The sequence below is a fragment of the Tetrao urogallus genome (assembly GCF_951394365.1).
Source record: "Tetrao urogallus genome assembly, chromosome: 3".
NCBI classification, from domain to species: domain Eukaryota; kingdom Metazoa; phylum Chordata; class Aves; order Galliformes; family Phasianidae; genus Tetrao; species Tetrao urogallus.
In genome coordinates, this window is record NC_136815.1 from 13,570,186 (window position 1) to 13,597,809 (window position 27,624).

Below are 27,624 nucleotides of genomic sequence, written 5' to 3' on the forward strand. Positions count from 1 at the left end.
GACACATCTGAGATCTTTTCCTGCTCAAGCCTGGGTTTCTCTCTTGAGCAAACATTGCCAAATGTGTGTGTGGAGCACTGGAATCTGTTTGGTGACCACCGTAGCTCCCTGGGGTCTGAGCTGGGCCCGGCACCACTGCCTTCAGCTATTGGCCTCCCTCCACTGAGCACCATGATGGTGTTCAATTTACAGCTGTTAATCCTCTCAGACTTCCCTATTCTTCTCACATTCCATATTAATTCAATCTTGCATTACATAAATTGCAATGTATATTAAAATATCCAAGTACTCTAGGCTGGCAAACATCTTGTTACGGGCTGTGGTCATTTGGGAAGTTAGAAGTTTCCCTCCGTGTTCGTAGTTGTGACATTGGTCCTGGAAGGTGTTTTTGCCCATCGTGGCCACTCTGGTTCTGTGACAGTGATAGATAGCATTGGGAAGAGTTGGATAAGAATAGTTTTTTCCCAAATACATGATAGAAAGTGAGGCAAAAGCTAATGAAATTTCTGGCCAGCACAAGAGAAAAGGTGATCACAAGAAAGTCAGTGATCGGCTTTTAAGAATGATGTTCACTGCTGGAAAATCTGGATAAGCAAACCAGTTAGTACTTACAAAAGAAATGAAATTAAATTGATTTTTGTAATGCTTACAGAATTTGCTTCTTAGCTGATATTAATTATCATTGTCTTGGAGAAACACTCATTTTCTCTGATACTTAAAACAGTTAGGACATGGGTTACAGCATAGTGGTCTCTTGTGTAGAGGACGTAAGAGGTGGGATGTGCAGAAAGGTTGATCAGTGCTGTGCTCCATTAGGCGAGATGTTATGTTCTTTGCTGGGAGCTGAGCATAGAGGGAGGAGGCACCTTCTGCTGAGAACACCTGTAAATAATACTAGGGCTTTATTGATAATTACAGTTATGTTAAAGCTGTCTTCCGAAGACTTTTCCCTGCCTTCAGAAGTTTTGAATTCTGACATTCTGTGTGATTTTCAGCACCTCTGCCTTGACCCTCACTCGCAAAATTCCTCCAGGCGAACGGAAAACTCACCTGGAGCTGGCCCCGGGGATCTGTGCATGTGAAAGGCGCCTTGCTGGGCATGTTAGTGCTTTAGGACTCCTTAGATGGAGCAGCCAGGAACCTGATGGCAAATCAACCTCAGTCGGTTAAATCAAAGTACATAAATTAAAATGTGAATGGTTTCATCCAGGTGTGAAGTGGCCTTTAGAAGTTCTGGCAGGGAAGGAAGTGGTGGGAATTGGTTTTCACATTCTGGAGTGCTGTCAGTTTGTGCCTTACAGAAATCTCTGTTAACTCTTGTTTTACCCATAAGCTTAGTAAGTACCTATTTACTTCACCAGGTTAAATATATGAGCTGAAGAACATGCCTAAGAGAAGAATCTGAATAATGGCAAAAGAAGTCTTGGGTCTCTCTGCCAGTTATATAGTTGAGTCAGCTTGGATTCTCTTGATCAGGTACAGAGATGCTGAATTTGGGGTCCCCCAAATGGGTCCAGGCAGAGCTGGATGGTTGGGGCAGCCGGGTGCCCGCCCTGCCGCAAGTTTATGGCCATCTGCTACAAGAAAGGCTCGAGAGGTGGTATCCAGAGTGACAGTTTACATTCAGGAAGTTCTCACCAATTAAGGGCTTTCTTTTTAATGAAAGTTTGCTTTTGCACAGTGAATGATTTATGGTGGGGTTTTAAATGTATTGCTTTGACTATGCCTACACACTTTGAACACCCTAAATAAAATCAGAAACCTTTGAAACAAACTCATAAATATTGTCTGAACATTCGGAATATATTGCCTTCTGGAGGATGTGTAATGTAGTTTAAATCACCAAGCAGTTACAGGAAGATATTTGAACTATGTAGATGTTGTTACTTAAGCCTCCAGTAATATAATTACTCCATTAGTTACTGAATCCTGAAGTAACCTTCAGCCCCCAAGATCTGAAGTAGTTCATGCCAGGGGGCATGTGTTGTATTTTAGACAAAGTAAGCTATTTTAGACGAGGATTAGTTACTTGTCTTTTGTCTAAAGCTTTGCGGTTGTATATTTGGAGGAAAAACCAGATTAATATTTCCTGCCTGCTCATATAACGCAGTGAAATTTTCTTACTGGATTTTTGGAAGCATAAATGAAACACAGATGATGAGAAACTTCCCCTTCCTTCCTGATGTGGCAGGAGCAGAGCCATCAGCAGATGCTGTGGGGTAGCAGAGCAGCACGGCTCACGCAGCTGCTGCACCGTGCACGGCAAGTCCCCAGCAGCGCCCGCACGGAGCAGACTTGTGCACGTACAGCAGATCACTGGGTTAGCCCTGCACGCTGCTACGCTTAGTTTTCAGAATGGAGAGGGAGGTGGCACGTGGGGCCAGCTGCCTGCCACTGGGCCTGTGCTGGCCTCAGGGTGACTGCAGGGCCACCAAGTGGGTTGCGGGTCTGTTGGGCTGTATCTGCACGTGCTGCAGATGTGGATGCTTCCCTTCAGACTGGGCGAGCCGTGCCGCAGGCGGCCTGGGAGCAGCAGCTGGGTAATCTCCTTGGTTCCTTTGTGCCATGCTGTTTCCGTGCCAGTCCTTTCTGAAATGGTTTAAGCCATAGAATAGAAGCGAGGGGATAAACGTACCGGAGGACTTCATCAAAAGCTTGGGGGCTGAACTGTTTTTGGACTTTTGTATAATAGATACTCCTTATAGTGGGTAGTGACAAAATGGTATTCCACGTGGGAGTCCTTACAGAGTTCTGTCCTTTATCCCAAATTAATTATTGATGTGAGAGAAGGGGCAAGAGTAAAAGAGGGCTTATTTCATAAAGAATTATCTTCTTAAATATTCTCATTGCAGACTCTAATTTTCTTTCACTTTGAGCACTGTCTAAGTAACTTTATATCATTCATTGATCCTATTTTCTTGAAGCATTTGCATGGCCCATTGCTTTTGATTTGTTAAATAGCATATTTGAAGTCCTGTCAAGCACACCCATTCAGGAAAGCTGTGCCAGCCATTCATAATTTTACTTGATATTAAAGTGTACAAGTTGCCTTTGAAAAAAGCAGCTTGTAGGGCTGCGTTCTCCATGATTCTTTTGAATCTCTTCCAGAATTGTAGTTGTAACACATTTCTGGTTCTACCTGAAATTTTATTTCTGTGACATTTGCATTCCTTTTTGTGAGGAGAGGGTCCATGTGCTGCTGGACATCCTGAGAGCAAGAGGTCAGTAGTACAGCTCTGCTTCCCTCTCAAGGAATGCATCTTATGGTTTTTGGATACATAGTGGGCAGTATTGGTGGGAGGTGGATGGTTGGGCTAGCTGGTCTTAGAGGTCTTTTCCAACCTTAGAGATTCTGATTCTAATCAGTTCTGACAAGAGATGGAAAAATTCCCAGTAGTCTTTGAGTTCTCTTCAGTAACTCAAATTTCTGGGTTACTGATTTTTTTTTTTAACTTTTAAAGGCAAACAATCTGATAAGCAGAGTATAAACAAGTGCCCAGGTGGAAGACAGCTGTTTTCTTGTGTTCTTGCATTCTTCTTGGAGATTGAAAGCAAAATTCACGTGCCTTCTGTGTCAGGTATTGGAACATGTATGTACAAGATGCGTTGGAGGAGACAAACCAAATCAAGAGTGGGAACTGCTGCACTGCCAATTAATTCCTCCTTTGATTCTTTGCTGTCTCTCACTACGTAGACTGAGACATCGCTGAATTAAGATCCTGGAGATAAATGTTTCTTTGGCAAGTTTAGAGAAATTAATTTTAAACTTAGAACTGAAAACATTCCTATTAAACAAATTTCTCTTTCTTCTTATTCCATGCTGTGCTCTATGCCCATCTTTTGAACGCTACGATTTTTGTTTTTTAGTTAGTGCAGTTACTGCAGTGCAGTTTTGCATACAGCCATAATCTGACCTCAGCTACCCAGTGTTTCACACTGTGTGGCACTGATTTCCTTTCTACTGATCCAAACTCTAAGCACAGAGTTGCCACATTTTCAGTGCAGCTGGAATCCTTTTCTAAACTTCAAGCACTTGCGGGTGGAGGTTGTCTTTTATTCTAGACTTGTCTGGAGTTGTGGGGTTGTTGTTAAACACTTTCATTTCCTTGAGCTGTAGAGGACTAAACCACGGCAGCACCACAGTCCAACAGGAATTCACAGACATTTTCCCAAAGAGCTTCTTATCTTAGTGTCAAAATTTAAAGCCTTTTTATTTCTTCTCTTTTTTTTTTTTTTCAGTGAGAGGAATCGTTCCTTCCTTCCCCACCCCCCTCTATGCACCGTCAACCTTGGCAAACTGTAGTTACAGTACACTCTCCTATCCTTGGTAATGTAGTTTTTTCTTTCTTTAGTGACATATTTCTGCCTCTTATAACAGAGCACAACCTTTGTTGGTGCCAAGGAATCTGCGGTTGGTTTCCGCTGGGAAACTTCCATAGCCGAGAGTGAGCATATCATGTCTATTTTTTTTCTCCTTAAAATGGGATGGGAATTCTGCTTCTGAGGCTTCGGAGCATCTGCCTGCGCGAGGGCACGGCTGCCTGTGCGGCTGACATGCTGTGTGTTAAGAATTAAGTGCTCCACTGAATGAGAATGCGGCATTTGGGATTGCTGGCTACCTGTTCCACTTTGTGCATTGTGTGGCTGTACTCAGTGTGGACTCTTAATCCTTGGTTTGAGAGGCAGTAATTATCGAGCAGATGCAGCATACGATGATAGTGAGGATTTTAAGCAGCTTAGTGATAGAGCAGTTTAAAGAATGTTTACTGGCTATAGTAACATTACTTCTGGTTGCCTGTCTTAATTCATTTCAGATTAATCTGTCTTATAGCGGGAAGGAAAATGAATCGAGTCAGTAACTTCAAGAGTTATGTAAAACTGTACAGCGCTAAATAATTGTGCGGTTTTATGTATGCTGCTGAAATTGGAATGTCATTTTGACACAAATTTGCCGAAACAGAATGCTAGATGATCTGATCTTTTCCTCAAATAAAAGCCTTGAAACTATTATTTATGTACTGCTCCAGAATTTAGCATCTCATTGTCTTCTTTCACAGCTTATTTTGGTCATGTTTGCTTTTCCATGTGGTAGTCATCTACATCTGTCCTCGTTCTTGTGTGTGAGTATGAGGGAGACATGGGGTGCATTCTGGAGGTGTTGGTTGGAGGGGTTTGGGAGTGGGCACATGCACGGTGAACCCCATTCGGTAACACGTTGAACAAATAGCAGAATGAATCAGATAAGGCTATGACAAAACAGAAACATAATTGTATCAAAAGCAAACAGACTAAAAGTGACTAAATATTTTGGCAAGGAGTCCTGCTGAGGAAACTAGATTAAGTCTATCTGTTACATTATGTGGGAAAGAAGAAGAGGTCTGGATACTCCTCAGCTCAAAAACTCTTAAGCCTAAAATATTTTGAATGTTTAGAGTTATGGAAAAATAGGGAAAAGGCAAGCCAGAAGGGGATGAAGGATGCCAGTGCCAGCTGCTAGAATTTGGAGTCTGGAACCCCTGGCTAAATCCGTTTGCTTGTCAAGCTTTCTGTAGCTTGTGACTATTAGTTAATTGTTACTATTTATTTTAGAAATAGGCCAGTGGGAAAAGTCTGGGCTTCCCGCCCTCAACAAAATAAATTATGATTTCATCATGCTTTGGCCTTATCTCTCTTGTTCTGTATTCATCTTGGGAATTCAGATCTGTCCTGAGTTGATTCTGCTTTTTCACTACATCCAAGTTGAGCTTTGAAAACGTGGCAGAGAGCTTTTTTCAATGTATGTTATCAGCTGCTCTAGCAGACTTCAGTTTCCTTAGTCGCTTGGTTCCTCTTAAATGTCTGACTTCTTAAGTAACTTAAGAAATAATCCTTCTTTTTTGTTTTGTTTTGTTTTTTGGCCCTTTGATTTTTTCCCCACTTAGTGGTTGGTGTGAGAGGCCCAGAGCAATAAATGCAGACAATCTCAGCTCAGAGGTGTGGCAGTCCTTTGGGCCCTCTGCAGACTTAGGGCTTTGTGCCTCTCACCACTCTGCTGAGTTTCCAGAGCTGTGGCCACTCAGAAGACAAATGTTTGTGCTGAAAGTAAGGCAAGTTCCTGGATAAATTAATTCAGGTTTTGATATGCATGGCATTATGTTGGATGCAATTATGACCTCTTTTTTTTTTTTTTTGGACATCAGTTTCTTTAATGCTTTTTTGGAGGAGAATATATTTAGGCCTACATATCAGTCAGTCTTCACTGCTACAGCAAGCAAAAAGGCAATATTTGGTGCAGTACTTCCAATGCATTAAATAGCATCATCATCAAAGAGCAAAGGAGTGCTTTGTTGTTCATCTATTACCGGTGACACTTCACAAGAAAAATTCCTTTACCTCAAAGGCTAAGAATGTGACTTCATTCTGTCTGCCTGAGGATAGCATTTTTCTCTGGGTAACTGGATGCACAGACACTACTTCTGTCTCAAGGGCTGAATAATTCTGGTAAATGACGCCTATCATTGTGTTGCTCCGTTGTCTGGCTTGTCGCTGCTGCCTTGACCTTAGTTTGTAGCCTGAGATGGATGGCATGAGACACACAGTTGTCTCAATCCCCAGAGGAGAGCGCTGCACCCGTCGCAACAGAGCCCACAGCAATGCAGAGCGGCTGCAGGAGACTCAGTCATCAGGTTTAGGGGTATGGAGAGAAAGGGGGGCAGCGGCAGGAAGAGAAAGGAGCTGATTGTAACACCGACCTTGGGTTAGGGAGGCCAGGGAGCGCAAAGAGGAAGCCTGCTCCTTTGGGAATCACAGCAAATGGTGCTGGCGTGTGAGCCTGCCGCACCAGCCGGCTCGGCCTCTCCTTGGATTCTGATGCAATTTGCCGCTTGCACAGCTCCTGCTTCATGACCTTGACCTCCGCAGAGGTCTTTGTGGAGCAAAAGGAAATAGCCCTTGTGCCGGTTCGTGCCATAGCTGCGTATTTACTTGCAGAAGAAAATGCGACGAGTAACATGTGCCACCTGGAAAAGTCTCTCTGTAAATATGTGCTCGTGAACACAAATAACGTGTATTACGATAATAATGCGTCACCCAGAAAGCAGCACTTCAGTACTTCTCAGTGTCTGCTAGGACATGAATCGAAATGAAGCGAAGATTGGGGGAAGCATCCTGTGGGAGGAGGATACACTGCTTTCTGCCTTTTCAACGGAGAACTGAGATTTACATTTGAAAACACCCGGTTCATCAGCTTTTGTGTCTCCATTTTGCCATTGAAAAAGTAGGTGAAATGGGATAGGTTGGCGGTGGAAAAGCAGAAATACAGAAACTGAGCCCAGCCAACATTTGTTTTTGGTTTGTTAAAACAGGCCACGCAGATGTACGCGCAAGAATGCCAGAAAAGTAACTCTCAGCAAAGTTGAAGGCTTTCAGACTTTCTGACAAACCCTAGCACTGATCTGATATTACCTTAGGACAGAAAATCCACTTTAATGAAGCACCAGAGCGATTTCCTGTAGCAGTTTGTAACTTTTTAAGAAGCCTTCAGTCTGGATGCATGACCTACCCCGAACTTGCGGAGCTTGAGACCTGATGAGGTTGGGTGCATGTGGGATGGGTGAGTGGGAGTGAGCAGTGCGGCGGGGACAGGGAGTGAGCCTTGGGCTTCTCTCATTTTTCAGTGATGAGATCATGAAATAACTGTTATTGCTAATGGGAATTTGTGTGGATTAGTCTTCATCAACAACATTAACGTGCACCTCACGATACTTGTTAATATATATGAACACTGGCTTTTAGCTAGTGTATCTGAGAGAGGAAAGATGGGGTTTTGGAGGTCATTATTACCACACATTCACTTAAAATTTGAGTTGCACAACTCAAAACTCTCAAACAGATGGAGTTGGAATGTCTCCCAGCATCTGGTCAGGGCTCGCTTGGGAAAGGGGAGAAGTGCTGGAATCGTTCACACTAGCCCTCTGCTTCTGAGCAGCCCCGCCATGCCTCCTGTGTTAAGTGAGGACTCTCTGTGTTACCTGGCACATTGGGTTTTGTCCTTCCTGGGGGATTTCAGGTGCACAGGACCATCTCTGAGCTGCTTGCGGGCTGGTGTTTGTGGCAAACCTGAGGTTTGGGGCAGTGGGGTGAACCGTCCAAGCTCTGTGCTTGTAGTCTTTTGTCATCTCCGTCTGCCAGGGAGTGATGTTGGAGCATAAAGAAACACAGGACTGAGTTCTGTGAATAGCAGAAAAGCAATGTGTTGGGCAGAGTTAGGGGTGGGAGAGTGTGGAAAGAATACAGTTTCAGTTGTGAATCTCAAACGTTGTCATTCCTTGCCTGACCCTAAAGGAAAAGGGCTTTGAGGTAAGATGCTTGCACAGGAGTTCTTCAGCCTTTTTTCCTGACTTGAAAGATGTGCTAAGCACTGCAAGTGATGTGTAAACCACTGCTAGCCTGGGAAGTTGAGAGTTTCTGCCACAAGTTGATACCCAAGGAGCCAGGCTGATTTGGCTTCCCGCAAAGGACAGCAAGTTACATTTCTATGCAGCTCTTCCTTCTGCACTTTCTCCCTCGTGATACCCAGGCAGAGCTTTCATGTGGGAAACCCACAGTGTGAAAATAAAAACACTGGGAGGACTGTGCCCCTGGCATTTCTTAACTTTGTAACCTTTGTTTTACCTTACTTAAAATGTCTCTCTTGATCCCTGGAGATGCTCAAGGCCAGGTTGGATGGGGCCTTGGGCAGCCTGAGCTGGTGGGGGGCAGCCCTGCCCATGGCAGGGACTTAGAGCTCTATGGTCTTTGAGGTACCTTCCAACCTAAGCTGTTCTGTGATTCTATAATCTTATGCTTTGACATACTTTTTAACTCCATCGTTGTCCCCTCTCACAGCGAAGGGCCACGGGCATTATCTGCTAAACCAGGAATTTTTGTAGTTCATTAACTACACGGTAAATTGTAACTTGACCATGTAAATAGAAAAAGGCCTGCTACCCATAATTAGCACTGTGTTTGAAGCCTGGGCTGCTTGCATATTGTTTAGGGAATTCAAGAGAAATGAATTTCATTTGCAAAGCTTCCTCTGTAAGTAAAGGGTAAACCAAAAGGAATTTCCTGGGATTCTTGCATGTAATAGATCTGAAGAGCATTTGGGTTGGTAACCTGTTTAAAATATTGTGAAAACTGAACTTGAGACACAAGAATTGAAGTCACTCAGATTTCTTTGTACAGGGAAATGACCACATATGTACCAAAGAAGTGAATTTGTCTGGATATCTGCCACTGCCTCCTACATCACTCTTCATAGAAAGCATTTTCTTCCAAACATAGCATAATGGGAATTCATAGCTTAATAGAGCCTCGTGGTTTAGATTCCTTTGAAATCACCATGCAGACACGGGGAAAAAGATGTTTAAAATTCTTTGTTTTTGACCAAGATCCTGTTACATAACTTGGGGGCTCCTAAAGAAAATGTGAAACAGTGCTTAAAAAAACCAGCAGCTGCTGTGTTATAATTTAGGAAGGAATGATGCTGTATTTGTGAGGGTGGGGGCTAGGGAAGGAACTTCAGGATTAACACACATTTAATCATAATTTCTGATTAAATCTTTTTTCTTGGTAAGAGGAAGTCTCTCAGTTATGTGGAAGAGGATCCTGAACTAACCGTGTACTGCTCTTTGTGAACAAGGCTTACTACACTGACAGAAATGAGACAGAAACTTCTCTTGTTGGAATGGCCCAGTGGTCTTCTCACTTGTACGGTTTTAATGACATGAGAGAAACTGTGCAGTAGTAGCCTTGGGCTCTTGTTAGTTCTGATCTTTGGTATACCATAAAGTACACTTGCATGGGTTACAATTAGTGGAAAAATAATCACATGGCCTCTGCTTATAATCACATCTATTGCTCAGCTAACCCCAGAGCTGTTGGTCTGTGCAAGCTCCTGGACTCCCAGGATGTGAGGACAGGACTACACAAATTGCTTGCTGTAGTCCATCCATGCCCAAGAAGATTAAGGGAAGTAAAGAGTCCCGAGTTGGCCAGTTTGGCAGTATAGATGTGGAAAGTGCCATCTGCAGAGCAGCTGCTGGTTCTCCTGCTTCGATAAATTTATCTCATACTGCGTAAGAGGCAGCATTTTTCCCCTTTGTGCAGGAAGGCAACCTTCTGGGTCCATCATTTTTCTCTGGCACATGAGGGTGTTTTTCCCCTCATCTCCTCTCTAACAATCCCCATTTCACAGCATGCTTTAGGGTCCTTTTGCATCATTCTGCCAGCTCGACAGGTTCCTGCAGAATTGTCGTGACCTCCTGCATATGCACTTATGGCTCTCTTCAGTGTTCTGATCACAGAATCGTAGAGTGGCTTGGGTTGGAATGGACCTGAAGGATCATCAAGCTCCATCCCCCCCGCCACAGTCAGGGCCACCAACCTCCATATCTCCATATCTAATACTAGACCAGGCTGCCTGGGGTTCCATCCAGTCTGGCCTTCAACACCCCCAAGGACGGGGCATCCACAACCTCTCTGGGCAGCCTGTTCCAGCACCTCACCGCTCTCATAAAGAACTTGCCCTAATATCCAACCTAAATCTTTGCTCCTTCAAGTTAAAACCATTTCCCCTAGTCCTGCAGTTATCTAACCTTTCAAAGAGTTGATTCCCCTCCTGTTTGTAGGCTCCCTTTAGGTACTGAAAGGCTGCAATGAGGTCACCCCGCAGCCTTCTCTTATCCAAGCTGTTCAAGCCCAGCTCCCTCAGCCTGTCTTCATAGGGGAGGTGCATCCTCTCTAACACTCCCTATCTTTCTTGTATTGGGGCCCCCTGTAGCCACTCTCCTTTCTCACCTCAGTCTCTGAGAGTTTGTTAAAGCCCTTTGATGTGTGAGAAGAGAGGGTCTGCCTGAGGCTGGTGTGAGAGATTTGTGACTGGGAGGGGAGCTACTGCTAGGTCTGGCCTGCAAGTACAGCTGGGCAGTCTCACTGCTTTCAGGCAGTCTTGTAGGCCAGTTCATCAGAACCCCACAGATTTTGTTCCCTAATCAGAAGAAAAACCAAAAAAATCTCATTTGGACAGAATTACAGTGCAACATCTGTCTGAAAAGCAAACAGTGTTTGCAAACACTGTTTATTGGTTATGAAACAGTTGCTTCTAAACAAATACCAAACTCAGAACCAAACAAAAAACCCCACGATTTCTGTGAGCTTTCTCCATAGGTATAGTGTAGGGAAGAAGCTGGTAAACCTAGATGGTAAAGAATGCAGCTTGAAAGTAACCCACTTCTTTAGTTGAAGAATTCTTTCTCATTACTGTTGCCTAGCTGGAAATAGCTTTGAGGATTACGTTCACATGATCTACGCCAGCTTCATTCAAACTGCTTTTTCCTACCAGGTACTTCTTTTCCCTGGAAATGAAGTTTATCTTGCTGCCTTCTTGCAGCAGACAACCATTTTACACAGGCAGTATTTAACGAGTTTAAGGAAGAATGCTTTTGGCTTCCTTCCCTCCGGATATGAATGTGCCGTTTTCCTCCATCTTCCATTTTCCTGACAAGGGGGGGTGTTACTTAAATTGCTTCAACTTTTATTGCACCTCAGAGCAGATTCTCCTTCACAGCCTGCTCCAAGGCTGCTTGGAAGGCAGAGACCCATGTTCCGAGCATGAGAAGCAGAAGGAAGATTAAGGATTAATTTTTTTGGATCCTCCTGTATTTGCCAAAGAATCATCACCATTTTTGTCAAAACCGAGCCCTCTGTCAGTCCTGATGAGTCGCATGGAAAAGCTGCATACTGTGTAGGGAGGTTATATTTCTGTTTTCTAGGGGCTCGCATTCATATGTTATAGGTATTTTTAGCTAGCTTTGAGAAGTGAAAAAACTTTGCTTTGGATCAGAAGAAAGATATGTATGCTGTCGTTTTGAATTCACACGGGAAATTACATTAAAGTAACATTTCCATGCAGAAAAAATAATCCATCAAAGTATTGATGGATTTTTCAAATGTGCTGAGTACTTGTAGATGCTGCTGCTGACTTGGATACTGCTCAAATACTCTGCAGTTTTGGAAATTAACCCCCTTCGTATTTTGCATTCAGCACTGATTGTGGGGGTTTTTCACTCATTTGCATAACTAACCTCATAGCAAATAGCCCTGCTCTCCTGCAAGGCACACCTGTGGGCCTGTGTGGTGGGGAGCCAGAACAGCAGGGGTGCATCTGAGCTGTGGCTCTAGGGTGCTTGTGCTGTGCCAGCAAACAGGGCAAGGGGAGCCTACAAAGGGATAAGGTCTTAGTGGGGCTGGAGATGGTGACTTGGTGCCAAAAAGCACGGTGAGGAGTGGCTCTGATGGAATGCTTAATGCCCACATAACACATCTTGTTAGAGCAGGCTGACAGGCAGGCACCTTTTGTTGAGCCCCAGGATGAAGGTGACACTGGTTTGCTTTTTTTTCCTCTCGGAGGCTTTGGGAAGGGGCTGCATGTTTCTAATGGCCCAGCACAGGAGTCACAGTGCTCCTTTTCTCCCACCAGGGCAAGGGAGAGGAGTCATGGAGCTTCTATCATTGAGCTATTACTTTTGGGGGGAAGAACACAATCTGAAACTATTATTTTGTAAAGAATAACTGTGATGGAGCTGAGCCCCACATATTGACTCTCCCTCTGTAGCTCCAGTGAGCTGGCACTCTGTGGCTCACCTTCTGACACCAGGTAAAAGTAACCATAAAATGGGACAAAACTTCTTGGATCCATACAGTGGTGTGGTGGGGAAACAATTACCATGCCCGAGGCAAGTCTCATCCACTGGCCTGCAGCAAAGCAGTTGCGATGGCAGCATTAGCCCTAGAGAAGATGGAAGGTCCTCCCACCTGCAGCCTTCAGTTTAATCTGGGTATTTTAACCCACCTTATGCTCAGCAGTTTTGAGTTTAGAGCTTCTGATAGGGGAGCGAGGGAATAAAAATATCTTTGCATGCAGGTTGTGCTTGCAAAATCAGACACTTCATCTCCCACTCACTCTTGAACCAAACAGATCCCTCCCACAAAAACTGGTGGAGCCTAGATCTGGTCCCAACCCTGATAAACATGTCAAACCAAAATAAAGGCTGCCAAAGTGAGGGGTGACATGAAGGAGAGAAATGGATGTCAGCTTCCATTGGAGACCCAGTTTCTTGCCCCTGCTTTGATTATGGATATCTGTGCCCTTGATTAAGGAAATTAATTTTCTAGCTGTTTTTTTTTCTTTCTTTCTTTTTTTCTTTCTTTTTTTCCAATGCTGTTCTTAATATGAACTTAAATGCTTTGTTATTAAACAAAGATTTTATTGTCATGGAAAAAGACAACTAACAAAGAAACAAAGGGGATTTTTTGTCATTCTGTATGCTGTTCTAGAAAACAGAAGAGAAGGTAACTACTTCTTCATACAAACTGAGTCCAATTAGTCAACTGGTATGAAAGAGTATTTCTGAATTGATATATTCAGTAAATGATTCTGGAAGTGTTGTTTTTAGGCGTAAAGTCATTGTTTCCTCTTTTCCTTTGACCAAGAAACCTATTGGAGAACATTTTAAGGAGAATTTAAGATACAGTGTAATTGTGACTGTTTATTTTTCCCCAAGGTTTTGTATTTTGGGGGTCAAGGGAAGAGAGAAGCAAAGAGGAGAGGGGAAAACAAATGATGCCAAGAGGGATGAGTCAGGCATTACACGATTGCTGGGAGTTTGGGCTTTCCACATCAGCAGTCAGCTCTGTTCTGCTGGGAGAACAAGTCCGTTTTGAAGCCATCTCAGATGCCTGTTAGTCATGTTTTCCAGCAGTGGAGGAGAACTATCCCAGTCTCTACGTGCCTTTCTTCCCATCGTGGGACGATAGAAATCTGTGTGTATGGAGAGAGGAGGTGGGGAAGGTTCTGGCAGTGGCTTTAGCACCTATGAGGACGATGCTCCTTTCTGACCAGGGCTGGAAGGAAATCGCATGTTTACAAAATGTTATCCAAAAGCAAAACAAATACTGGGGATTTGATCTAATGTGGGTCAGACAGCTTTAATATGCTTCAGATGGGAACAAGTTAATTAATGTAGAACTTAATTACTTGTATTGGGCAGCTGGCAAAAAAAAAAAACAACACATGAATTTTTAAGAAATAAACAGGCTTCCTGAGTATCTGAGTGTGTGTGTGGGGGGGAAATGTGATTTGCAAGAAGAGATCTTCTCTGCAGTGCTACTGGCACAGTCCTGTGCTTTGTGTAGGTGCTTTTATTTGTTTTTTCTGTATCTTCTGCCATGTAGCATATCTCTAGACAGCCTCTTTGTCTCACTGAGCCCTGCACAGAAACATTTAATTGAAAATGAATGTAGAAACATCTGATATTCAGTGGTGTTCAGATTTTGGATTCAGCCCGTCTGCTGAGCTCTGCGTTATGCCAGTGAAAAAATGCTGGCTGTGTTTCATCACATCTGACTGTTGACTAAGTTAGATGCATTCTGGCCGTTGCCAGATGCACAAGATACAGTGAAATGAGCATTTCCTGTAGCAAATTAAGACTTGTTGGCTCTGTGACGGTATTGGCTAAAACTGCTTGTTTGCACTGGGGATTTGGCCAGATTGTGCTGGTCAATACAGGCAATAAAGTGAGTTAGCAAAGGAGCTCTCCTGATCCAGCTTGAATTCTTCTTATTCGTCTAATTAGTTAAGTTTGGGAACTGTGGGCTTCACTTGTCACTACTGTCTGTGATATGGGTTCCAGATACACCCACCGTCAAGCAAAGCCAAATGCCTTAAGGCATTTCTCAGTCAGGCTGAACCGGTGAAGATAAGCCTCTCAGGTAGGGGGAGATGCTGGGGCAGTGGGGAGGGTTGGTGCTGGCTGAAATGGCTGAAGGAGCCAAATCCCAAGCTGCATGAACTGAGGGCTTGCAGAGTCAAGATGACATCCTATTACTTTGGCTCCTTGACCAGAGGCTCCTTGGTTTGCAGACAAACTGCCGGCATCAGTAGGCAGGCAGGAGATGGGTTCCCAGTTGCATCCTGTCCTAAGCTGGGGGTGCCTGCCAGGCTATGTTTCCAGATCTTATGTCTGTCTGCTCACTGATTCCCAGAGCAGGAGCCTTGGTGCGTTGTTCTGCAGCTGCTGCCCAGTGTGCAGGGCAGCACAGGATCCTGCAGGGAGTTGGGGTTCGTTTTTCTACGTCCCTGCAAGTGCTCATCCAGGAGATGGTGCCTGTCCCAGCTGGCAGAGGAGCGGCTGCAGCAAAGATGAGAAATAAACAGGGAAAATTGCCAAAACCACTGATGGGAACAGCAAGCAACGATCACAGGGAGAGAAGAGGAGCTGGGTAAAGGCAACTCTGTCCTTCCTTTTTGGAGCTGACTGAGAATTTTCTGTTTTAAAAGCTTTTGAGTGCTTTGAGGAGCGGGCAAAACAACAACAATAACAATACAGCATTTACTGTGTGCAAGCTCAGGTTGTGGTTGAGTGTCTGTATTAGAGAGACCTTAGAAACTTGAGAGCAGCGATGCCATTGTAAATACCTGACATTTACTGAGTGTTAAAGGGGAGGGTGATCTGCCTTCAGCCTTACTTTCTGGAGCCACTCAGCTCCAAGAGCTGGAGCTACGGGACTTTTTTTTGAGCTGGAGCTGCAGTTCAAACATCACAACATGTTGCCAGCCCGGAAATGGTTTTAAAAGCACCCTGACCAGGGTGACAGTGAGTTTGGGCCAATCTCACTGCTATTTAGACATCCAAATGAGAATTATCCAAGGTAATGTCCATGAATCCAGCAACAGTAGTGCAGAAATACAGTGGTCTTTGAGCAGACTGTTAACTGCGGTTCGGACACCTGTTTTGAATGGAGGAGCCCACAGGGCTGGACCTGTGAAACCCTGTGTGCTGGAAGATCTGACCAAGGATGAAGATTTTGCCATATATAAGAAAACAGCAAGGCTCCAGAGAGGTTTCTGTGTTAGAAGACTTCATCCAAGCATGAGCCATAGTTAATGCCTCAACTGAAACTCTGTTGTCCAAATCCTCTGTGCTTGCTGCTCTCCCTTGCTGAGGAAGAACGGTATATACAGGAACTGTGCAATTTCTCCCCTTCTTGTTCAGCTAACATTGTGTGCAGAAAAATAGCTGTATTGCTAAACTAAGTGCAATCCTAAATTGGATTTGTACCCATGAAGTTAACAGGGACTGATTCTGCCACTCCAGTACAGCACTTGATGAAAGGTGGAGGTGCTGTAGATGTGAAATTTTCAGCTTTGTAGCATGACAGGAGAGACACCAAATCCTCCTTTTTCTCCCTGACAGTGTTGGCACTGTCTTGTGAAACGGGGGAATACCAGAAAGCTGAAATTCAGGGACTGGAGGTCTACAGCTGTCCCTCCTTGTGTCACTGGGCACCACATGGTAGTGGCACTGCAGAAGCCAACAGCCCTGTGCCTTAGCCATCATGCAGGAGGCACTATCTGCCCCGCACTGATTATCTTGTCATAAGACAAAGGGGGTACAAAGTAGGTGCGTGTGAAGTGCCTACAGTAGCTCTGCAGGGAACAGAGAGCTTGGAAAGCCTGGGGAGAAAATGCTGCACTAATAATGCATGAGGCACGTACGCTGTGCCTTGTTTAAAAGAGATGCATGGGTCCCTGGGGAGTGGAGTAAGTGGGGCACAGGGAGGGCTCAGGCCAAGTTGTGATAGTGCTGTATGTGTCTCGTTCAGAAGTGTTAACTGGTCTGAAGAAGGCAGCCCTTAGGGAACACCTTAAAAAAAAGAAAAATGTCTGCAGTTGTTTGCCATAATCGGATCTCTTCGCTATTCAAACCGAAGCTTAAGTTTTACAATAGTAAAACTAACCGTCTTACTTAAAAACAAAAAAAATTTTAAAAAAGAAAAAGTTGCGTGATGTAGGGCTGTTGGAGGGAGGGTATCTCTCACATTTGGTGAGCTGTGTTAACACAGTGTCAGTTAACACATTATCAGAAGCACTCAAAATTCACCCAAAGGGGACTTTTATCGACGTCTCACCCCAAAGCCCCAAATCCTCAGGACCAGCCTCGATCCCTTTTACCCCTGGAAATAATCCCATGCAAATCAATTTACTTTCATGAGTAGACTAAACAGGATTTGTCTGTAATTAGCATGAAGTGGAACAGATTGCAGGCATGCTTATCTCCTGATGTGGAGGTGCAGCCAGTGCGGGCCGTGCCGTGCCGCTCCTGCAGCCCGAGCCCACCGGGCGGCCCGGCCCCACGGCACCGCACACAGCCTGTGGGTTTGTGGAGGGCACGCACACACACACACAGACACTCACACACACAGACACACGCACACACACCTGCGGGTGGTGTGGCAGGCTGAGAGGGTGCCAGATCAAACCTCACATTGGGATTGAACCTGGTCCTTTTCATTTGTCCCAGTCACAGCACCAAATCCAGAGGTTAATGCTATTTGGGTTGTTCTTAGCTAAGTTGCATTTTTCCAGATTAAAGGTTGTGGCTTAAGTTTCAGATTTAAGTTCAGAATAAAGTTCTTCTGACTGAAATACTAAAGCATGTTTCATCTTTATTATTTCTAATACGTTATTATTTAGCATTTGATTCCCCCTGTTGGCTTCAAGTAGCTCCTTTCTAATACTTGAATGCCCCACGTGGTAACAGTTTACTTATTGGATAATTCTTCATCTGTGTTTCTTATGCTGTCAGGATGAGGACAATTTCATTTCGCAGTTTGTGAAGGCAAGCCCTCTCTCAAAGTTATCTTTAGATGGAGCTGATCTGCCTGTTGGCAAACACGAGGCGATGCTGGCCCCACACATGTATCGTCACACCAAGTGGGTTTTATTTAACGTGCCGGCATATGCCAGCACAGGATGGTGCCCAGATAGGTTTCTGTTGTGTGTTGCACATGAAGTATATTTGGTTACACTACCTTGACATGGACAGGAGTTTCTGGTTCATTAAGCATCTCCTAGTTTCAGGCCTGCTTTGGCAGGGATGGCAGCTGCTGTGTACAAAGAGGGATTTCTCTCTCACCTGATCCAGGTTAAAGGTGGGTTGTGGCCCTTTACACTGAAGGTAGTAAGAGTCTTTCATCATCTTCATTTACTTCAATTATAATGTTCTGATAAAACCTGTTACGTGATGGATTCCAGCAGCTATTCTGGTGAGGATGTGCTGCTCTTGTCCACACAACTCATAGCTGTCAGAGCTGAGGTCAGCTCTCAGGTATGGAATTCAGGAGTGAGGACAGTAGAACAGCATTAAATTTGCTCATAAAAGAAACAAAAGGAAAATGTAGCCTTTACAAAGGTTGGGTTTTGCTAGCAAATGCACAGGGAATAGATGGATAACAACAACATTTTATGGTGCTTTTCATTTCCAGTATTTGCTGAGAGCTGAAGTTTCAATATTTAAGTCTGGACATAAAAAGCCTTGGTCTTTTTCTTTCTCTGAATGAAATTAGTAGCAAAATAACACTGAATTTAGCAGAGTTAAATTTGGTCAGGGATGAATAAACATATATTTCCATTTCTGGTTTGGGAGCTTCTCTGAAGCTGGGGTTTTAAACAAATGGAATGGCAATGTTGTGAGATTTATTTAGGCTGTAATGCAGTGAGCTGTTAACTGAGTTGGTTGAAACCAAGAAAACAAAATTGGGTATGTTTGATATATTGGTATAAATAGAGGAAAACAAATCTGTTTGGTAAGCTGAGTATTGGTGTTTGCATCAACCATGTGCATGTATATAGGGTCTGACAGCCTACAGCCTGTCTCTGAAAGGCTGAAGTACCCTTCTTGTTATAAACATCAGTGCCCTCTGATAGTGAAAGAAAACCCAAACAGAGCTGATGTGATAACTTGTGTTTGGAGGAAGAGTTGTTAGCGAGGCAGGAAATGACCCAGCACTTAGTATCTGAGTCTGGCCTTGGGATTGGTTGCTGGTTTTTCAATTTTGGTGCTAATGAGCACCTAATATTCACAGCCAAACCTTCAAATAACAGAAAGGAAATTACAGGCAGATTTCAAATCTGCGTGCAGAAATGAGCAAAACAAAATTTTCATGCCTCATACTGGATAACATAAATATTTTATTTAGCTGTAAGGACTAACCTTTGAAGTAAAAAGTGGCAGCTAGCTGGGAAATGGCCTGGAGCATGGAGCTGAAAGACTTCTATTTCAAGTAGATTTTTAGAGATTTTTTTCACGTGGGTCACTTCACATTTTCAAATACAAACACTGCTGGTTGTGTCTGTGGGCTCCCAGATATCCGTACATCTATCTATACAGTGCTGTGAGCAGCGCCTGCCAGCAGCGCAGCATTCAGCTCCTTTCAATAGTTCGGAAGTATCCAAGCAACAGGACAGGCATTGCCTCGCTTACGCCTTTCTCACCCCAAATCCCAAAGCATCCAGGAGGAGCTTTTCAGACTGGGGCTGGTGCAGCCCCTGCCTCCTCCTGCATCCATTACTCCTGGGGCTGCGCGGCCTCACAAAAGCTGATAAGAGCAGCGATAAAAGCGGTTTAAAGAAAAGCCCAGGACCACAATGGAGCCGTTTTGAAATGAATGCAAAACAGATGCCTCCCAATAGCGAGGAGGTTGTGCCACAGCCAGAAGCCAGGCAGCCTAGGCTGCAGACAATGCGGCTGATTCAGCCAGCATCCCTCTAGCCCTAAATTCATTGCGTTGCTTATGAAAAAGGGGGAAGCAGAGGAGTGCGAACTGAGTGGCCTCTCTGGCTTCTCTGGCCTGGCTCTTGGCTTTTTGTTAACAATAAATGAAGAGGAGGTTTGTGGAGAGGCATCGATGCGCCCAACTTTGCGCAAATGTTCTGCCGTCGCTCAGGTGGGAAGAGCAGCCAGTGGGTAAGATGGGGCAGTGCAGAGTTCTGCTGTTCAGACGCCGATGGCTTTTGCCAGAGTCCCCTGCTCATGTGCTGGGATGATTTTTAGGCAGATGGCCCCTTGACAGGGATTGCCACGTGGGTGGCAGTGTATGAGGGGATATATATTATAACCTGCCCCATCCTACATGAGCCACATGAGCACAGGGACATCAGTAAAACCTGCCGTTGTGGTCAGAGCCTCCCTGTTTGTAAGTAACAGCAATCTGTGCTGTTATCCCAATTATCCAAGTCTTCACTGCCATAAAAACCTCGGGATTGTTTCCCTTGTCAGTGGCTGGCAGACCTGCTGTAACATTTGATCCGTGGATCGAGAAATGATGTTTGTGCTGATGCATGGTCTGGCACATCTGTCAGATCCAGATTAATTTTGTGAACGCTACTGCAGAGTTCAAAGCTGTTTCCTCTCTAATTACATTGAGACAGCCATAAACTTTGTGAAGACAGTCGTAAAATTCTAAGACCAGCACCACTTAGCACAGGAATGAGTTAATTTATGTACTGATTTTATTTGTTTATAGACCGCTTGCGAAGCATTTGCCAAATTTCTCATGTTTTGCCCAAATCCAAAAGCAAGGACCAAATGGGAAGATGCTCACATCCACCATTCCGTCTCAGCCAGAGTCGGTGCAGCTGTGCCACGTGCTGGTGCTCCCCATAGCAAATTTTGGCATCAGGTTTGCAAACCCTTGTACTGGGACATGAAAATGGAATTCCCAAACAGCCCCAGCCACGTCTGAGCGGCGGCTCTGCTGGAGTAGGAAACTCGCAGACAACTGCTCCCGCTGCTGCTGTGCGGCGCCCTGCATGGGGCTGCCCTCACAGCAGGACCATGTGTCTGTGCAGGCTGTAATGAGACCGAGCTCTGCCTGGTTTTGTTTATGAGCAAAGGGCAGGGCTTGGAAAAAAAAGCCCACTTGCTAGCGGTGAGTAAAGCTGTGTTGTTTGACCAAAAAGGGAGATTAAGATTAAGGCATAAATTCACTCTGCTTTTCTTCTTTTTCTTTAAAAAAAAAAAAAAAAAAAAAAAAAAAGTTTTAATTAAAAAGAGGAAGGTCTGGCCTTTCAGTGCCAAGACAGCCTTTCAAATTAATTTAAAAAGCATTAGTGAGTTCTGCTGAGGTCTACAAGTAGATGACTCTTCTGTCACCACTGCTACTCATTCAGTTCCTGAGAAGCAAGAACGCCAAACTGATAAAATGCTGCCATCTGATACAGCTTTGCGACCCAGAATTTAACAGGACATTTATTAGACGGGCAAAAAAAAGGAAAAAAAATCACCTTCTTAAAACTGTAGGCTTAACAACTGGGAGTGTGGGTGGAGCTGTGGGTGGAGCAGAGGGACCGCAGTACGGGATAGGCTTCCACAGTGGTCCTCCAGCAATCCCTCCATAGAAGTGGAGGACCAGGAGCGTAATTCTGCCTGTGGTTTGTCTCATGTCCAGAAAGTGCATCTTGCCTGAGTGAAGGGTGAAGCAATTTTCATGCCGTGGGAGCAGCCCCAGCTCGCTCCTTCCTTCCAGAGCTGGATAAAAATCATTTTATAGAGAGACCTTTTCTCTAATAAACAGTAAAGCAATCTCATAAAGAAAGTAGCATGCTTTTTAGACTCGGTAACCATATTGAATTAAATGTTAGGCAAACCATAATTACATTTCCCTGTCAGTTGTATTAATGTGAATTTCGTTGATTAATTTTTCAAGTTAGTTGGCATTAAGTGGACAGGAAGCTGAAGATCCCCTCTGGACCTCCTGTGCCAGGCCATGCAAGGAGAGCAGCGGGCTTGGTATTGTGCCATTCACTCAGCCACGTCGATGTGAGACTCAGATCCCAGCCTTTGGGACATCTGCAGTCACTGCATGCAGCTGAGATCGGTCACTGCTTCACCAACTTTCCCATTCCTTATGCTAACAGCATCGAGGCCAAGTCCACCTTCTGAGGAGCAGATATCCTATCTTGGCCACATGCAGGGTGCTGCTCAGACTGCAAGACAGCAGCTGCTGCACTGGCAATCTCACACTGCTAAGCACCGAACAGTGAAACCAGGTGATGTTGATATGGGAGCCTGACCTCCCTTCCGGTGTGAATCCAATGCTTAATAGCTCTTTTAGAAAGGAAGCCGCAGCAGCCCTCAGCATGGGAAGCTGTGCATTACAGCTGGGCTACACTGTGCTCAGTGCCTGCAGACTGTGCTAAGTCTCCCTTCCCAGTTCATCCCTCAGACATCTGTGTTAGCTCATGGAGCTCAGGGAGTCCTGTCCAGGAGCAAGTGTGAGGTAGGGACGGACTGAAGCAAGATCACTTACATAGAGACCCTTCTTCTTGTGTAAATCAGCCTGGATTACAGGGATCCAAACAAACAATTGTTGATGCATACATCCTGCAGCACTCTGTTTCTATTACACAGCTCTGGGGAGATGAAAAGAGTCTGCTTAGTATCTACTCAGAAGGAAGAAAAGGGAGCAGGGCTGTGGAAGAATTTTTCAAGACTGGAAGCCTGTTTCATGTTAGAGTGGCCTGCCAAATTTTGTACAAAATTTCTTAGATACCAGTTCCTGCGTACAACCCACGAGCAGTTAACACCAGTGAAGCCATGGGATGCACTGAGCTTCTGTTCATAACGCATGTAGCTTTTGCTCTCCCTTCCTAAAGATCAGCTTTTCAGGGCAGTATCAAAAAAGGTCAAAACCACAAACAAGAGCGAGCTGAGACGAATGGGCAGCACTGTGTAGGAAGTTGGAACATATACAAGCTTATTTGCCTTCTCTACTCTTACCATCTTGCCCCCCTCCTGACTGCAGCATGCTATGAAGCATGCACAGTGGCAAAGCAGATGTTGCAGGGGAAGCTCCAAGTACTCAGCTTGAGGACAGCATCAGTCCCTCTGTGCTTTTTGTCCTTCTTACATTGCTCAGTAGTGCAAGAAGGACATTGCACTGCTCATGGGCCAATGTTTAGTTCATTCTTAATTATATATATATATATAAAACAAAAACTAACTGTGCATCTCTTTCACACTTCTAAACAGCCTAAATCTTCTTTGAATCAAATTCTGCCTTCATAGGGAAGTAGAGAAATTGGCTCTGTTCCACTTTGAAGGGAAAGAAAAAGTTTTTGGGGGAAATCCACTTGCCTTAGGGATCTAATGAGTTGAAACTACGTTGAAATACTTGTGATTTAGATCATAATGAATGCTAATGCTTGTAGTTAAAAGGTTCTCCAGTGTATCCAGCAGGTCTGGAGGCTGCTGGGTGGTGCAGGCAGCAGCAGGCTGTGCCTGGCTGACCCACGGAGCTGGAACACACTGCGTGAGAAGTGGCACTGGGAAACTTCTGGCATTTGTCAGCAGCCGTGCAGGGCTGGGTGCTCTTGCAGTCTGTGTTTTTCTATAGGTATCAGCTGGATAACATTCGTAACCTTCAGGTCAGATCCAGACCATATCCCTTGTATTTTCTCACAGTAAACAGAGACATGCTGCTAGAGGCAGCCCACTGTAGGAAAAGCTGAGTTATTTAGGCAGCAGTGTGCCTTAGGAAAAGAGCTGCAGCGTTTTCTTGGGGAAAGTCTGATTCATCACTTGTCTGCATGCCTGGACAAGAAGAGGGTCATATTTCTGCTAGGCACCAGTGCGGGGGGAGGGTGCTCCGAACTTGATTTATCAACTAGTGGAGATGAATTAGAACCCTCAGGGGAGGGAAAACTTCACAGAAACCGAAATATTTTTACATTGCAGATGATTGTGGCCTCCAGACTTTTTCTTGTATGGCATTTATGCAAGCACACATTCCAAAACAAAATTAAACAAACAGTCCCTTGAAGACTCCTAATTAGCCACTTTGCTCAATACTCAATTAGAATAACTGGGTAGGTAAAATATGACTGCAGTGCAGAGATTTTCATTTGAAGTTGCAGTCCGTAAGTAATGTTTAAGAACAAGTTAGAGTTCATCAATGAATGCGTTTCGCTCGGAGCGAACAGTCTGCAGAAGGGGAGGGCGAGGTGCTGCAAACCTGACGAGGGCTGCTAATTTAAAGCAGAGCCCAGAGTTCAGAAGATCTGGAAGGATCGTGCCTCTGCCAGAAACCTTGATGTGACCCCAGGCAAGTCGCTTCACCTCTCTGTGCCTTATCTCAATAAATATCTCTGTTTCCTACCTGTGAAATGAAGATAATGCTCGTACGTGTCCTGAATCTTGAATGTTAATAAAGTACATAGAAATTACCAGGCTAGAAGTCCTCTAGAAGAACAGATCATGAGTCATGTATGTTTGTACAGCTTAGTAACTACTCAGTAACTACACGTTTCTTTTTTATTAGGCCACTTGCAAATACTTACGATGTTTAGACTTAATTTGCTTACCCTGCTGGTGACAAGGACACACCTGGATCAAGCGTTTGGATTCAGACCCTCTCAGTACTCATAGGACGGAGAGCAGCTGGTTTCTCCATGCAGTTGGAGCTCTCTAAAGGGCTTGTGGTTGTCATCTGCATGGTGAAGATGCATCAGAGCCCAGCTCTGATGTGAGATTCTGTGGCTAAAACCCATTCCTATCAAAGCATGATAAAGAAGAACATTAAACAAATTTCACTACTTGGAAATTACCAGCTCTGTATGTCTGCTTTAGTTTTGTTTCCACGAAAGGGCACAACTCTCACAACTAGTAAATTATGTAGTTTCTACTGATACCATCTGTACTCTGCTAGTAGCTGGTGGTTTTAGCTGACTGTTCAGTTTCTCACAGCACACAGAGAATTACCTAGAAGTGTTAACGAGTTAGGTTTGTCTTCTCCGCACCCCACAGCTCCAGCCCCTCCTGTGGTTACATTGAAGCATCTGCTTTGTGCTTCCTCCTGTTTTACTCTTAGGAAAACTGAAGCCTTCACCCAGGGATTCCTCCTGTTGTGTCCCAGGTGAGGTAAAGTGCCAAACTTTAAGAAAAGATTAGAGAGGAAAGCCTGCACTCTTCTTGGAAATAGGTAGGCAAAGTTGGATGCGCTTCTAATAACAAGTGTTAAAGCCCTGTCTTAGCTTTATATTAAAGAATTAATACCATCCATCACATTAAAAGAACTAACACTGAAAGAAAGGTTTTGCCAAAAATAAATACAGAGTGTTGTCTTGATTTATTATAAAATCCAAAGTTTTAAAATGGCTTCTTTTAAAAGCCTTGAGAAATTTTAAATCTAGCTCAGGTGCACACTTCAGCTGGGGGCAGTATCTTCTATCTGTATTCCACAGCAATAGTAATTAACAGAGCACCTTGAAGACTAAGATCTTCTTGAAAATAACTTGCATAAGGCTTCTGACTTCAGTGATGCATTTCTGCATGTGAACTGATCAACAGAAGCCAGCAGATGCAGAAGGAATGAAGCCACAAAGACTGGAAATGCAGGTTTGCATGGGCTGCTTGTGCACTCCTGGGTTTTTGCATTGTTTGCAGTGTAAGAACGTTTGACAGGCCCTGCAGATGTTTTGCTTTCATTCAGAAGCAATATAATGAGTCTTGAAGGCTGCTCTGGAGCATTCTAAAAAGGTTGGGTGGACAGGAGTTGGGAAACTGTGTCACAGGGTCCTGGATTTGGGACAACCAAAAATAAATAAATAAATAAATAAAAACTAATAATGAAGAAAGTGAAAATGTAGAATGGGAAAGGAGAAAATGCAGGATGCACGCTGTCCGTACTTCTCCTACCTCTAGTCCTAAAACCTAAATCAGGTACTGTACCTGCAGAGAACTTCAAAGAGGTCATTAGGAAGAACCCAGCAATTATGAATCCCTTTATTGTAAATTTTAATTTAAAATGCAATTGCATAACTTTTCAAATGTGTTGGAGCCTTTGTAAAACTTGCTTCAATCACTTTTTTTTTCCAAAAGAAGTCAGGTGATGTGTCTTTTGTTATCTTCCTGATTAAATCTCTCCATGCTGGGGAGAATTATCATTTCCTTCCCAACCTCTCCTTGTCTTTTTAAAAGACCAGTAGGTAATTTTACTAACTTAGATAAGGAATTTCATTATTACTGAGAAGCCAATTATCTGTCAAGACATTACTGCAATGTTATTAAAAAACTGGATACTTAAGCAGCAGGTAGGGGTTTTTTTTGTGTTTTCTTCATAACTATCATACACTATGTTTTGATTAGTTCCTAATGATACTAAGAATGTTTTAAACAAGTACTCAGCCTGTGCAAATGGAAAACATTTTGCTTCTTCAGTTGCACTTGTGCAGCAATGGTAATTAATACACCCTGGAATATTCAAACTATACCTGGTTAAATCAAAGTGCACCAAAGAGGGCTTTATAAGTGATCTTTCCAAGAACCCTGCTACGAGAGAACTAGGGAGGAAAAAGAAATGTGTGTTGGACAGCATCATTGTGACTGAAGATGTACGGGCAGTGAAGTTGCACCTATTGATTCCCATGCCCATAACCCTGGTCCCACCTTGGACCATTCCTGGAGAGTGGCAGCAACTCAATTTTCCACAATTTCTATGTCTGAAACAGGCTTTGCAGCTGCAGGCCCAGCAAACTGGCCGAATCCTATTGAATGATCGTTTGCTTCTTTTACCCCACAGCCACGTCTCTTGTCCTGGTAGAGGACAGCCTGTCTCAAAAAGCAGCCCCACCACCAAAGTGCCTATATCCCAGCTGTCTGTTCCTGGTATGACCCTCACAGGCAGGTATTGGTCATGATCTCTGATATGTGTTTCTCTTACAGCCTTTGGCATAAAGGATGTACCGGTTGGCTTGGATTGAGCTGCTGTGAGGTGTTGTCTCTTGTGGACCATCATCCAAGCTTACTTGCAAGTAGCCTCTAGGATTAAAAAACATCACATCCTGGTCTCCACTACTTAGTATCGCCAATCTCAGTGATGTAATAATATTTGCAAGCCAGAAACAGAAGTTTAACTCAATACCCAAACAAAAATGTTTTAACTTGGCCTGTGCCCCTCTGGAGGCTGAGGTTAAGGTGCAGGTAAAGGAAGGGATGCAGCAGCAGAGCGGTGCCAGCTCCGCAGCAGATGATGTTGTATGTGGACTGGTTTGTTCCTATTTTACAGGAATTTATTGCAACTGCATGAGTTCAGAGGAAAGAGATGGCTGTTTTTCAGCTGATGTCTTTCACGTTTGTCAGCCAGCTTCACTCTTCCCCCAGTGTCGTCAGCTTCCCCTCGTTGTTTGCATAGATCTTTCCTATACCTACAGGAAGCAGGTTCTTAAAAGTAGGAAAATGTGAAGTCAAAACAGAGAAAAGCTTGGCAAGGTAGCTAAGGGACAGGAGATGGGGCAGCTTTCAGAGCAGCCCTTGTCTATGTTTCTGTAGGGCTTTCCTTTGCTGCTCTCCATGTTGGCTGGCTGTTAGCAGGCACTAGCCTTGAACGCTTCGCAATTGCAAAATCTCATTTTCTGTGTGTGTTTGGGCATGTCAGCAGGCCTTTGAAGATTTATTAATAGCAGATTATACTCTTTTTAAGAGGTGCTTTCGGTTCCTGGATTGGGTGGGGAGCAGCCCGTTTGCACCACCCATACCTCACTGTCTCAACCAAATCACTCCAGCTCCTCTTATAACAAAACCACACCAGGCTGGCACCGTGTCCCCCCTCTGTGAGCAGTCATTGAGCAGAGCACATCTCGTGCTCCTCATGGGGCCAGGTTTCACACGAGCTGCTGCTCACCACAGGACCTGCACACCTGCCTCGTGCTGCAGAGCTGCAGCTCTGCCGTGGGGAACAGCTTTGGGGTTTGGGAGGTCAGCGCCC

The 27,624-nt window shown here is 44.3% G+C and overlaps 1 protein-coding gene across 1 annotated transcript in view; it reads left to right on the top strand.

The window, feature by feature from the left end:
• The window catches only part of EXT1 (exostosin glycosyltransferase 1), a gene marked incomplete at both ends in the record, with an annotated part of 162,702 nt that overhangs the window by 47,222 nt on the left and 87,856 nt on the right, over positions 1–27,624 (top strand). The gene's annotated exons all lie outside the window — the stretch shown is intronic.